At 38.3% G+C, this 14,756-nt stretch overlaps 1 protein-coding gene across 14 annotated transcripts in view; it reads right to left on the bottom strand.

The window, feature by feature from the left end:
* MTMR3 (myotubularin related protein 3) overlaps positions 1-14,756 on the bottom strand; it is a 137,764-nt gene that overhangs the window by 94,636 nt on the left and 28,372 nt on the right. The window lies entirely within an intron of this gene.

The raw sequence follows: 14,756 nt of genomic DNA, 5'->3' as shown, positions 1-14,756 counted from the left end.
TTAAAATTGCAGAGAGTAATGCTGAACCTAAGAGTTTAGATTCTCTAGTCATTGAACACAACCAAGTGAAAAAAGCCCCAAGATACGACCCAGAATTTAAGAGTTGGGACTAACCCCTATACAAGCTCTCCCTGTCACACTGAGATGATCCTTACTGAAAAAGAGCAGACTGTTCCTAAGCCAGAAGAGGGGGCTGCACAAAAAAAAGATATCTCAGAAGAAACTGAAGAAAACGTATGGCCCAGGAAAGTAAATTCAGCACAAAATAAAAGCAAAGTAAAGAAAGGAAGAAAAGAGGCAATCCATGAAATGGGAGAAAATCTTTGCAAATTATATGAGACTTGTATATACAATTTTTAAAGAACACTACAACTCAACAAGAATTTTTAAAAATAGGCAAAGAATCTGAACAGACATTTCTCCAAAGAAGTTATACAAATGGTCAATAAGCACATAAAAAGATGCTCAACATCATTAGTCATTATGGAAATGTAAATTAAAACCACAATGATATATACTTCAAATCCACTAAGGATGCCTAGAAATCAAAGTAAATAACAAGTGTTATATTAAAATGCAGAGAGGGGCACCTGGGTGGCTCAGTTGGTTAAGTGTCTGCCTTCAGCTCAGGTCTTGATCCCAGGGTCCTGGGATCGAACCCTGAGTGGGGCTCCCTGTTCAGCGGGGAGTCTGCTTCTCCCTCTCTCTGCCTGTTGTCTCTCTTACTCTCTCTCAAATGAATAAATAAAATCTTAAAAAAAAAAAATGATGGCTCCTATTTTAAACAGAAAATAATAAAGTTTAGGGACACCTGGCTGGCTCAGTCAGTGGAGCATGCTTCTCAATCTCGGGGTTGTGGGTTTGAGCCCCATGCTGGGTGTAGAGATTACTTAAAAAAATTTTTTTAAGATTTTATTTATTTGATAGAGACAGACAGTGACAAAGATAGTGAGAGAGAGCACAAGCAGGGAGAGAGGCAAAGGGAGAGGGAGAAGCAGGCTCCCCGTGGAGCGAGAAATCCGACGTGGGGCTTGATCCCAGGACCCTGAGATTATGACCTAAACCGAAGTCAGACGTTTAACAACTGAGCCACCCAGGAGCCCGAGATTACTTAAAATTTAAAAAAAAAAAGAAGAAAGTGTTGGCTACCACGTGGAAAAACTGGAATTCTTGTGCACTGCTGGTGGGAATGTAAAATGGTGCAGCCACTGTGGAAAACAGGATGGTTCCTCAAAAAATTAAAACATAAAATTACCATATGATCCAGCATGTATATCCATTTCTGGATATACATACCCACAAGAACTGAAAAGTAGGGACCTGAACTGGTATTTATATATCCATGTTCATAGCACTGTTTACAGCAGCCAAAAGGTGGACACAACACAAGTGTCCAACAGTGGATGAAGGGATAAACAAAACATGACATATATGTACAGTGGAATATTATTCAGCCTTAAAAAGGAAGGAAATCCTCACACATGCCACAACATGGATGAACCAACAACATTATGCTGAATGAAATAAGCCAGACACAAAAGAACAAATATTGTATGATTACATTTTACACGAGGTACTTAGAGTAGTCAAATTCAGAGAAAAAGAAAGCAGAATGATGGTTGCTAGGGGCTTGGGAGAGGGATGAATGGGGAGTTAGTGTTTAATAGGTACAGAGTTTCAGTTAGGGAAGATGAAAAGGTTCTGAAGATGGATGGTGGGGATGGATGCACAACAATGTGAATGTACTTGATGCCACCCACAAACTGTACACTTAAAAATGGTTAAAGTGGGGGGCTCAGTTGGTTAAGCATCAGAGTCTTGATTTCAGCTTAGGTCATGATCTCAGGGTTGTGGGATCGAGCCCCACATCAGGTTCCACACTCAGCACAGAGTCTGCTGAAGATTCTCTCCCCCCATCCCTTGCTTGTACATACATGTACCCTCTCTAAATATTTTTTTAATGGTTAAAATGGTAAATTTCATGTTATATTTTACAATTCTCTCTCTCTCTCTCTCTATATATATATATATATACACATACATACATGTATAAAGTAAAAGTAGTAAAGTGAAATAAGAATTTTGAAAAAAAAACAAAAACAAAAATCCTAAGCTCCCCCAAAAGAAATTCCCCAAACAGGATGTTCATTAACAGGATGTACAAGAGGACAAAAAAACAAAACAAAACAAAAACCACCATCCTGGAGTTTTTGTTACAACTCTGACATTAAATTTGTAAACTATTTTTTCCATTGACATGCAGTTGACACACAATGTTTCACGTGTACAACATAGTGGTTCAACAACTCTATACCTTATGCCATGCTCACCACAAGTGTAGCTACCATCTGTCAACATACAGCACTATTACAATATGTTTGACTATATTCCCTATGATGTAACTTTCACCCCCAAACCCCCTACCCCAGCCCCACCCGCCCTGTGACTTATTCATTCCATAACTGGAAGGCTGTATACCTCTCACACCCCTTCACCCATTTTTGCATATCCCCCCATCCTCCTCCCCTCTGGCAACCGTCAGTTTGTTTTCTGTATTCACAGGTCTGTTTCTGTATATGTTTTAAATCTTTAAAATAAACAAAATTTAGTAAAACCTGAAGAAGTCAGTCTCTCATATAGCTTCAAAGAAGAATAACAAAAGGCAAAAAAAATTAGAAGCAGCAAAACTCACAAATTCTAGCTTTTGAATTTGGTCACCATCAATCTTTAAACCAAATGCAATTTATATCTATGCTTTATATCAAAGTCTGAACAATAGAGTTCTAGAGATTTTTTTAAGTAGGCTGCACGCCCAAAGTGGGGCTTGAACTCACAACCCTGAGAGCAAGAGTCGCATATTCAACAGACTGAGCCAGCCAGACGCCCCACTAGAGATCTGCATATAAGGTTGAAAACAAAAAGCTTTTTCATAATAGATGTACAATACTGCTCTTGACATGATTTCCTTCACATCTAAAATTCTTTTCCTACCATTCAAAAAGTTTAAACATCAACCATTTCCTTTTTGTTATAAAGACATAAAATATAGGTATCCAAATGAATATAACATTCAAATATTCTAAATACCAGGAGGTACCAAAACAATAAACAAATTTAACAAAGTACTCCTTACTGAAGTCCCATATCCAGACTTCAAGTGTCTTCTAAAGTCTTAATCTTGCATGAATTTCTTGATGGGCTTAGTTTTACAAAGTGACTCCAACAAAATGTTATTTTAGCCAATTATAGATGGTTAAATTAGCAGAAATGAATCACTAAATTAGCACAATATGGAGTGATCTAATAATTTTTTTTAGCTAATAAGGAATAACTGAGTTCCCGAGTCATCTGAACAAATTACCTTAATCTTAAAAATAATAAAAGCACAGGAAAAATAAAATACACATACAGTCATCATCTGAAATCCTAATAAAGTTAGATACGTGAAATACATTCAAACATAGTTATACTGGGTTGAATTTAATCTAGAAAAATACTTCCTACAGATTAAAACCAGGACTATAAACATGCCCAAAGGTGAATATAAATTAATAGACCAGAAATACTTATTAAATTTCAAGAGGCATATGTCCGATGGGGCATATATCACTATTTTACAACATTTTATTAACTTCTTTATGAGAAAACTTCCCTTTCTCCCTTCAAAACTAGCATTTGCTTTCAATGTATATAAAATCGGACAGTTTAAACCATTTTGCCAAATGTATCAGTGAGAAATCCATGCCAAGACAGAATGCCCTTTTTTTTTTTTTTTTTTTTTTTTATTACCCAGCAATTGCACTACTGGGTATCTACCCCAAAGACACAAATGTAGGGGCACCTGGGTGGCTCAGTCGTTAAGCGTCTGCCTTCGGCTCAGGTCAGGATCCCAGGGTCCGGGGATCGAGCCCCGCATAGTGCTCCCTACTCAGCGGGAAGCCTACTTCTCCCTCTCCCACTCCCCTTGCTTGTGTTCCCTCCCTTGCTGTCTGTCAAATAAATAAAAATCTTTAAAAAAAAAAAAAAAAAAGATACAAATGTAGTGATCCAAAGGGGCACCCGCACCCCAATGTTTATAGCAGCAATGTCCACAATGGCTAAACTATGGAAAGAGCATAGATGTCCATCAACAGATGAATGGATAAAGAAAATGTGGTGTATATATACAATGGAATATTATGCAGCCATCAAAAAATGAAATCTTGCCATTTGCAATGACGTGGATGGAACTAGAGGGTATTATGCTAAATGAAATAAGTCAATCAGAGAAAGACAATTATCATATGATCTCACTGATATGCAGAATTTAAGAAACAAGGCAGAGGATCATAGAGGAAGAGAGGAAAAAACGAAACAAGATGAAACCAGAGAGGGAGACAAACCATGAGACTCTTAATCTTAGGAAACAAACTGAGGGTTTGCTGGAGGGGAGACGGGTGGGGGTATTGGGTGGCTGGGTGATGGACACTGGGGAGGGTATGTGTTGTTGTGAGCACTGTGAATTGTGTAAGACTGATGAATCACAGACCTGTACCGCTGAAATAATACATTAATACATTAATGCATTAACGTAAATACATTAATAATACAAATACATTATGTTAATTTTTTTTAAAAGGAATTAACAGTCCAAAAAAGGAAGGGGGGGAAAAAAAATGCCATTTACTTTTTTTTTTGGTAGACTCCACACCCAACATGGGGCTTAAACTCATGACCCTGATCAAGAGTCTCATGCTCTACCAACTGAGCCAGCCAGGCACCCCAGAATGGCATGTACTTTTAAATATGTACACTTCTGGTTTAAAGAATGAAAATGTGACATGCTAAAGAATTAGGAAGAGGTGGGGGCTAGAGAAAATTTTTTCCTCCCTAGGAAAAAAGAAATTAAAAAAAAAAAAGCACAAAATGAGGAAATTTAATTAATGACCCAGTGACTACCAGCAAAACTATGTAGTCATATGACAGGACACTGAGAGCTATAATTTTAGATTTTAGCCTGATACTAAAATGTCTCTTGTGGGGAGGAAAGACATAATTCAACTGAACATAAAGACAATCTTTTCTGTGTATTCTTTTTTTTTTTAAGATTTTTATTTATTTATTTGACAGAGAGAGATACAGCAAGAGAGGGAACACAAGCAGGGGGAGTGGGAGAGGGAGAAGCAGGCTTCCCGCTGAGCAGGTAGCCCGATGTGGGGCTTGATACCAGAACCCTGGGATCATGACCTGAGCCAAAGGCAGACGCTTAATGACTGAGCCACCCAGGCGCCCCTTTTCTATGTATTCTTAAAAGCAATATTGTGTATCTCTACCTTTTAGAATCCACACCAGTAGCATTTTTTTCGTTGTTAAATTCCCTTTACTCTTAACACATGACATGATATGATCCCTTTAAATTAACAGCTGATCGACAATTTCCAGACAGATTCTGGTAAAACCCCAGTGTACCAAAAGAAAGCAGAAGACTATCATAACCATTCAGCATATTTTACCCACTTGACTCAAGAAAGCAACTTATACATGAATAATTCCCTACTCCTTTTCCTTTATAGGCCACAAACTGAAATCAGAGACCACGTAATCTTGCTCATTACTGCATCCACAAGGCCTAGGGCATACGAGTGTCTAGTAAACAGGTGGCATTTGGTAAATATTTTATTTATAAACCTAAGCCAAATCCTATAAAGGAAACAGGTAAAACTGAAAGAGGAAGAGGTTTCAAGGCAGAGGATATGCCTCAGAGAGCTCTTACCTATCAAAATGAAAATTTTTAAGTTCAAAATTAATAATACATGGAAGTTATTTTAAATTATACAACCAATTTACAGATGCTTAACGTGGTGGACTTATTTTTCAATGTATCTAGAAGTAAAACCTTATTCTGGCATACACTGGTAGACTAGTACAAGAAAGAACTATATACATCTCTAAAAGTTCTAAACAGCACAAGTACAGATCATGCTCCCAACACTTACCTTCCAGGTTCATCTCACACCAGATAACACCAGCAATTACTCATCTTTTCTAAATTAAACACTTAAACTCTCTGCATTAGCAACCTAAGACATTTGATGATTTTAGATGGGGAAAAAGTATTTTACAATTTCAGGATAAATAAGCAACTTACATGTGTCAAATGATCCCTTACCAGTTATTCAAATCCCATTTAATCATCAGCAAATACTGTGTACTCATAAGATCTTCAAGGTATACGAAGATTTTACTTACCCATATACATCATGGACACAATATGTCAATTTACTCATAAGTTAACTTTTTACCAAGACATTAAAGCTATAAAAGGAAAAAAGCCATAAAGGGAAAGTAAACAACAGGTATTAAATAAATGCACAATATTTTTATAACCTTCTGTTTACCTAGTAGAAATGAGAATGAAATGAGAATAAAATGAGGGAGGGCACTTGGGTGGTGTAGTTGGTTGAGCTTCCAACTCTTGGTTCCAGTTCAGGTCGTGTTGTCATGGTTGTGAGATTGAGCCCCACGTCAGGCTCCAAGCTCAGCGCAAAGTCCACTTGAGATTCTTTCTCCCTGTGCCCCTACCCCACTGCACGCAGGATCACGCCTGTGCTTTCTCTAAAATAAATAAAGCCTTTTTTTAAAAAAAATGAGAGGAGGGTACCTGGGTGGCTCAGTCAGTTAAGTGACTGCCTTTGGCTCAGGTTATGACCCCAGGGTCCTGGGATCAAGTCCCGCATTGGGCTCCCTGCTCAGCGAGGAGCCTGCTTCTCCCTCTCCTCCCCATGTGCTCTCTCTCGCAGTCTCTCTCAAATAAATTCATAAAATCTTTGGAAAAAATTAATTAAAAAATATAAATGAATAAAAAATGAGGGGAAATTACTGAACATCTTTTGTCAACATTTAAATGCTAACACTATTCTTTAAGTGGTTCCAAATTTGGCACAAAGATTTGTTCCAGTGAGATAAAGGTTCTGGTGAACAAAGATGGCCCAATTTCAGGAAAGTTATTTTTTTTAAGTAATCTCTACACCCAACGTGGGGCTTGAGCTTATGACCCTGAGTTCAAGAGTTGCATGCTCTTACAACTGAGCCAGGCAGGCGCCCCAATTTCAGTGAAAATTAGATGGAAATTACACATTATGATTATGAAGTCCACTAGGTATGTGTTGCAACTTTTAATACAAATCCCAGTACAGGGGTGCCTGGGTGGGTCAGTGGATTGAGCAAGTGATACTTAATTTCAGCTCAGGTCATGATCTCAGGGTTGTGAGATAGAGCCCTGCCTCTACTCTGAGCTGAGCATGGAGCCTGCTTAAGATTCTCTCTCTCCCTCTCCTGTTTGCATGCTTTCTCACTCTTAAAAACAAAAACAAAAAACAAATCCCAGTACAGTACAAATTTTTAAATTTTATATAAACGTTCTTTTTCCTTGGGTGATGAGGAGTGGAAAAGAAAATATTAAAAAGAAAACGAAACTGAAGTTTGTAGTCCTAAACAATGATCCAACTATAAAGAGATACCTTTAGCCACACAATTTTTCCCTTAAGCGATACATATGAAAATGTAATGCCTCCTTCATCTGAAAAAATAGTCACTTAAAATCACCTTCCCTTTTTCTTTTTTTTAAGATTTTATTTATTTGACAGAGAAAGACAGCGAGAGAAGGAATACAAGCAGGGGGAGTGGGAGAGGGAGAAGCAGGCTTCTGCCGAGCAGGGAGCCCGATGCGGGGCTCAATCCCAGGACCCTGGGATCACGACCTGAGCCAAAGGCAGACGCTTAACGACTGAGCCACCTAGGTGTTCCTCACCTTTCCTCTTCTAATGTTAAAGTGGGTTCTTAAGAGGCTAATCCTCTTAATTATTCCCATATTCTAATGAATACCAGCTTGTAAAAGCCAATACAAAATCTTTTACTGAAAGTGTTAGGATATCACAAAACAAGAACAGAATCCATAATTAATTACTGACATTGTAACTTTAAGCTCAAACTACTGTGGTTACAGTGGCCAGGGAGACAGTGCCAGCTATCAATTGTAGGCATTATGAAGCAACTGGTAAAAGAGTAGATCCAGGGTACTATTTACAATCCTATCATATAGGCTAAACATTTCTTAATTTACATAAAATCCTGTAATAAAAATTAGAACATGGATATTGGCTAAGCCAGGACAACTGCTACAAAAGGTTGCCTGCAAAAGGCAATATATTAAGTAGTCAAAGGCTATAATAGCTTTTGGGGTTTTTTGGTTTTTTTTGTTTTTTTCTTTAAGCAATCTATAACTTGGGACTTGAACTCCCGACCCCAAGATCAAGAGTCACCTGCTCTACTGACTGAGCCAGCTGGGTGCCCATTATAATAGCTTTTATCATGCAGTATCTTTCATTTCTAAAAGATTAGTCTAGCCACAATACAGTAACTGGTTTGGGACTAGCCCTCTCACCATAACCAATTAGAACACTGGACATAATACATGAAACAACAGTTCTTGGATGTTGGACAATAGACAGCTCAGAACTGCCATCCCTGACATAAGGGAGACAAACTACCTGAAACCTGTAACTACCTAAACTTTTTGCCCCGAAGCACTTTCCACACCCTGGCCAAAAGGGGAATCCAAGCAGAGCAGAAATCCAACAGAAACTCAAATACAAGTTTCAGAAGGCTGAGGCAGCTGTAACCTATGGGGCATTCTTGTGTCTTTACTAAACTAAGCTGTACACGCATAGGGTGAGAGTCCAGAAAGGTGGGTAAAGAACCATTGGGAGGGGGACGCCTGGGTGGCTCAGTCGGTTAAGTGTCTGCCTTCAGCTCAGATCATGATCCCAGGGTCGTGGGATCGAGCCCCGCATCAGGCTCCCTGCTCAGTGGAAAGCCTGCTTCCCTTCTCCCTCTCCTCTGCCACTTCCCCTACTTGTACACGCTCTCTCTCTGTCAAATAAATAAATAAAATCTTTAAAAAAAAAAAAAAAAAGGAAGAACCATTGGGTAATGAGCAACTACTTGGGTACTATAAACATAACTACCACTGGAGTTTACAGACCTCTGATTCTGACCAACCAGAGTAGAGAGAGACCTTACTGAACACTCAAGAGCATTCAGATGAGAAGGCATCAGCAGAGCTAAACTAGCCCTAGGACAAAGACTCCTCTCTTGGCCTATATCAACAAAGCTTTAAATAAAAACAAGTCTTGAAGAATTTGAATATAAAATAACTGTTCCTCTTTAAAAGATAGCTTTTTAAAGCAAATATAGGGACACCTGGGTGGCTCAGTTGGTTAAGCATTTGCTTTCGGCTCAGGTCACGATCCCAGCATCCTGGGATCAAGTCCCGCAACAGGCTCCTTGCTCAGTAGGGAGCCTGCTTCTCTATCTGCCTGCCGGATGGTCCCCCTGCTTGTGTTCTCTGACAAATAAAAATCTTAAAAAAAAAAAAAAAAAAATTAAAGCAAATATAACAACACTGAATTATGGGTTTTATAACATATCTCATAGTAAAATGACAAATAGCACAAAGACTAATAGGGAAAATGGAGATATACTACCATAGGACTCTTATGTTATACATCAAGTAGTATATTACTATTTAAAAGTAGACCATAAGTTAAAAGGGCTTACTATACACCCTACAGCAGCTACAGAAATAAATAAGTACAGTTAATATACTAATGTAGAAGATAAAGTAAATATCACAAAACACTTAATCCAAAAAATGGCAAGAAAAGAAAAACTTAAGAATAGATGAGATGGCGGGGGGGCCTGGCTGGCTCTGTCAGTGGAGCATGCGATTCTTAATCTCAGGATCATGAGTTTGAGGCCCATGCTGGGTGTAGAGATTACTTTAAAAAAAATATTTCTGTAATTAAAAAAAGAAGAAGAGATGAATAGCGTCGGGGAGGAACAACTTTTCCTCTGCTCTCTTTAGTTCAATACTGGAGGCCTGCAAATTAAACTGAAAATGATGGGGGGAGGGCAAGGTTTACTTATATATATATATGAACACACAGAAGTGGTGACTTTCTAAACAGCTGAAGATGGGGCCTTATATACTTAATTTATTAGGAGAGGGAGGAGTTGAAAGGCTCCTTTAGGAAGAACAAATGGGTTTCTAGAGGAATAAACAGAAGATAAGCAAATTTGTGATGATGTCTGTTTATGTAGGGGTGAGTGGTCTTATTCATTTTTTTTTTCTTTATGGCCACGAAAATTCCTTTCGAAGGGGATTCATGGAAGACTCACTCCCAAGTTTCTGCTTTTAGAGAGATAACAGAAGCTCCGAAAGGGCTTCTGCATCTATTGTATATCAAATACTGTAAATTTAAAGTAATCTTAGATTCCATCTGAAACTAATGTAACACTAAGTATCAACTATACCTCAATAATCTTGTAGGTCCAAGAGGATACCCACAATTGGAAACAAATGCAAGATGGCAGACTTAAACCTAATTATATCAATATTTACATTAAATGTTAATGGATCTTTGTAAAGACACTAATTAAAAGGCAGAGATTGTCAAACCGAATTTAAAAATCAAGGCCTATAGAGTACCTGGCTGGCTTGGTTGATGGAGAATGGGACTCTTGATCTTGTGGTTATGAGTTTGAGTCCCACGTTGGGTACAGAGATTACTTAAAAATAAAACCTTAAAAAAAAAAAAAGACCTAATTATATGCTAACTATAAGAAATACACTGTAAATATAAAGACATAGGCTGAATATAAAAGGACTGAAAAAGACAACACCATGCAAATACTAGTCAAAGAAAAGCTACAAGAACTATATTCATATCAAAGACGTCCTGGAGATAGCAAATATTACCAAGATAAAATGGGACAAGTCGTTTATGATCAAAGGGTAAATTTACTGAGAAGACCTAACAATCCTAAAATATGTATGTACTAAAAACAGACCTTCAAGGGGCACCTGGGAGGCTCAGCAAGTTAAGTGTCTGCCTTCAGCTCAGATCATGATCCCAGGGTCCTGGGATCAAGCCCCGCATCAGGCTCCCTGCTCAGTGGGAGAGTCTGCTTCTCCCTCTACCTCTGACCGTTCCCCACCAGCTCATGCTCACTCTCTCTTGATCTATCTCAAATAAGTAAATAAAATCATTTTTAAGATTTTTTAAAAGCAGGGGGAATGGCAGAGGGAGAAGGAGAAGCAGGCTCCCCGCTAAGCAGGGAGCCTGACATGGGACTCAATCCCAGGACCCTGGGATCATGACCTGAGCCGAAGGAAGACGCTTAACTGACTAAGCTGAGCTGCCCAGGTACCCCATAAATAAAATCTTAAAACAAATAAACAGACCTTCACAATATATGAGGTAAAAACTGACAGAACTGAATCCCCAATTGCAGTCTGAGGTTTCAGCACTCCTCTTTCAGTAATAGAACAAGTCGACAAAAAATATATATGTATATAAAAGACTCTAGGGGCGCCTGGGTGGCTCAGTCGTTAAGCGTCTGCCTTCGGCTCTGGTCATGATCCCAGGGTCCTGGGATTGAGCCCCTCATCGGGCTCCCGCTCCACGAGAAGTCTGCTTCTCCTTCTCCCACTCCCCCTGCCTGTGTTCCTGCTCTCTCTCTCTCTCTCTGTCAAATAAATAAATAAATAAAATCTTTAAAAAAAAAAAAAAAACTCTAATAAGGGGTGCCTCAGTGGCTCAGTCAGTTAAGCATCCAACTCTTGATTTCAGCCCAGGTCATGATCTGGGATCAAACCCTGCATCAGGCTCTGCACTCAGCGGGGAATCTGCTTGAGATTCTCTCTCCCTCTGTCCCCACCACTGGCTCTCGAGCGCTCTTGCTCTCTATCCCTCTCTCTCTCAAATCGATCTTAAAAAAAAAAAAAAAAGACTCTAATGATACTACCAACCAATAATTGATATCTACCTTCAAGATAAACCTTCTTGGGGCACCTGGGTGGCTCAGATGGTTAAGCATCTGCCTTCAGCTCAGGTCATGATCCCAGAGTCCTGGGATTGAGTCCCGCATCAGGCTCCCTGCTCCTTGGGAGTCTGCTTCTCCCTCTGCCTCTCTCTCTCTCTCTGTCTCTCATGAATAAATAAAATCTTTAAAAAAAAAAAAAAAGATAAACCTTCTTTCCTAGGACACACATAATATTCACTATGATATGCCTTCCCACAAAACAAATCTCAAATTCAAAAGATTGAAATCTTACAGTCTGTTCTCTGATCACAATATTAAATTAGAAATCCATAACAATATCTCAAACCCCAAAAACCTGTTAATTTGAACAGTACATATCTAAATAACCAACAGCCAGAAAGAAATTGGAAAATATTTTAGACTAAATGGAAGTACATAATGTGTCAATTTGTGGGATGCAGCTAAAGCATTTGAGAAAAATTTAGATAACCATATACAAAAAGATGAACCTCAACCCTTACCTCATTCATTAAAGACTACCTTGAAGTGCTTCAGAGATCTAAATGTAGAACATAAAACTATAAAAATTCCTGAAGAAAATTTAAGTAAATATTAGTGACCTTAGGTTTAGAGCAGACTCCCTTAAATAGCTATGAAAGGCATTAATTATAAAGGAAAAAGTAAACCAGTAACTTAGACTTCATAAAAGTTTCTCAATCTTTAAAAGATACTGTTAAGAAAATGAAAAGGCAAACCACAAACTGCAAGAACACATTTATAAAGCGTGTGATTTGCAAAACCCGTGATCAAGGACTCACATCCACAACATATGAAGAATTCTTACAACAGTAAACAAAAAACAACCTAATTTTTTTTAACGGGCAAAAGATTTGAAAGGGATACTTCAATGAAGAAAATAAATGAAAAATAAGCACATAAAAGACGATCATATGGAAATTACAAAATAAAACCACAATAAGGTATCACTACAGACCCACCAAGAATGGCTAAAACTAGTAAAAAGACTGGGAATACTAAGTGTTAAGGATGCTGAGCTCCTGGTTCTTTGAAAGAATTAGTAAGACTGATAAACCCCTGGCAAGACTTATCAAAAAGAAAAGAGAAAGGACCCAAATTAATGAATGAAAGAGGAGCGGTCACAACCAACACCAAAGAAATACAAACAATTGTAAGAACATATTATAAGCAACTATATGCCAGCAAATTAGATAATCTGGAAGAAATGGATGCATTCCTAGAGACGTATAAACTATCAAAACTGAAACAGGAAGAAACAGAAAACCTGAACAGACCCATAACCAGTAAGAAAATTGAAGCAGTAATCAAAAATCTCCCAATAAACAGGAGCCCAGGGCCAGATGGCTCCCCAGGGGAATTCTACCAAACATTTAAAGAAGAATAAATACCTATTCTTCTGAAACTGTTCCAAAAAATAGAAATGGAAGGAAAACTTCTAAACTCATTTTATGAGGCCAGCATTACCTTGATCCCAAAACCAAAGACCCCATCAAAAAGGAAAACTACAGACCAATATCCCTGATGAACATGGATGCAAAAATTCTCACCCAAATACTAGCCAATAGGATCCAAGAGTACATTAAAAGGATTATTCACCACGACCAATTGGGATTTATCCCTGGGCTGCAAGGTTGGTTCAATATCTGCATCAATCAATGTGATACATCAGTAAAAAAGAAGAACAAGAACCATATGAGCCTCTCAATAGATGCAGAAAAAGCATTTGACGAAGTACAGCATCCTTTCTTGATTAAAACTCTTCACAGTGTAGGGATAGAGGGTACATACCTCAGTATCATAAAAGCCATCTATGAAAAACCTACAGTAAATATCATCCTCAATGGGGAAAAATTGAGAGCGTTTCCCCTAAGGTCAGGAACACGGCAGGGATGTCCACTATCACCACTGCTATTCAACATAGTATTAGAAGTTCTAGCCTCAGCAATCAGACAACAAAAAGAAATAAAAGGCATCCAAATCTGCAAAGAAGTGAAAAATCTCACTTTCTGCAGATGATATGATACTTTATGTGGAAAACCCAAAAGACTCTACCCCAAAACTGCTAGAACTCATAGAGGAATTCAGTAAAGTGGCAGGATATAAAATCAATGCACAGAAGTAAGTTACATTTCCATACATCAACAAGACAGAAGAAAGAGAAATTAAGGAGTCAATCCCATTTACAAGTGCACCCAAAACCATAAGATAAATCTAGGAATAAATCTAACCAAAGAGGCGAAGAATCTGTACTCAGAAAACTCTAGAATTCTCATGAAAGAAATTGAGGAAGACACAAAGAAATGGAAAAACGTTTCATGCTCACGGATTGGAAGAACAAATATTGTGAAAATGTCTATGCTACCTAGAGCAATCTACACATTTAATGCAATCCCTATCAAAATACCATCCACTTTTTTCAAAGAAATGGAACAAATCCTAAAATTTGTATAGAACCAGAAAAGACCCCAAGTAGCCAGAGGAACGTTGAAAAAGAAAAGCAAAGCTGGCGGCATCACAATTCCGGACTTCAAGCTCTATTACAAAGCTGTCATCATCAAGACAGTATGGTTCTGGCACAAAAACAGATACACAGATCAATGGAATAGAGAGCCCAGAAAGGGACCCTCAACTCTATGGTCAACTAATCTTTGACAAAGCCGGAAAGAATGTCCAACAGAAAAAAGACAGTCTCTTCAACAAATGGTGTTGGGAAAACTGGACAGCCACATGCAGAAGAATGAAACTGGACCATTTCCTTACACCACACACAAAAATAGACTCCAAATGGATGAAAGACCTAAATGTGAGACAGGAATCCATCAAAATCCTTGAAGAGAACACAGGCAGCAACC

Source organism: Callorhinus ursinus, unplaced genomic scaffold, assembly GCF_003265705.2.
Source record: "Callorhinus ursinus isolate GAN/ISIS: 27379988/994484 unplaced genomic scaffold, GSC_fseal_2.0 scaffold72, whole genome shotgun sequence".
In the NCBI taxonomy this organism is placed as follows: domain Eukaryota; kingdom Metazoa; phylum Chordata; class Mammalia; order Carnivora; family Otariidae; genus Callorhinus; species Callorhinus ursinus.
Note: the sequence above shows the minus strand (reverse complement) of the source record. Positions and strands in the feature narration are given on the sequence as shown.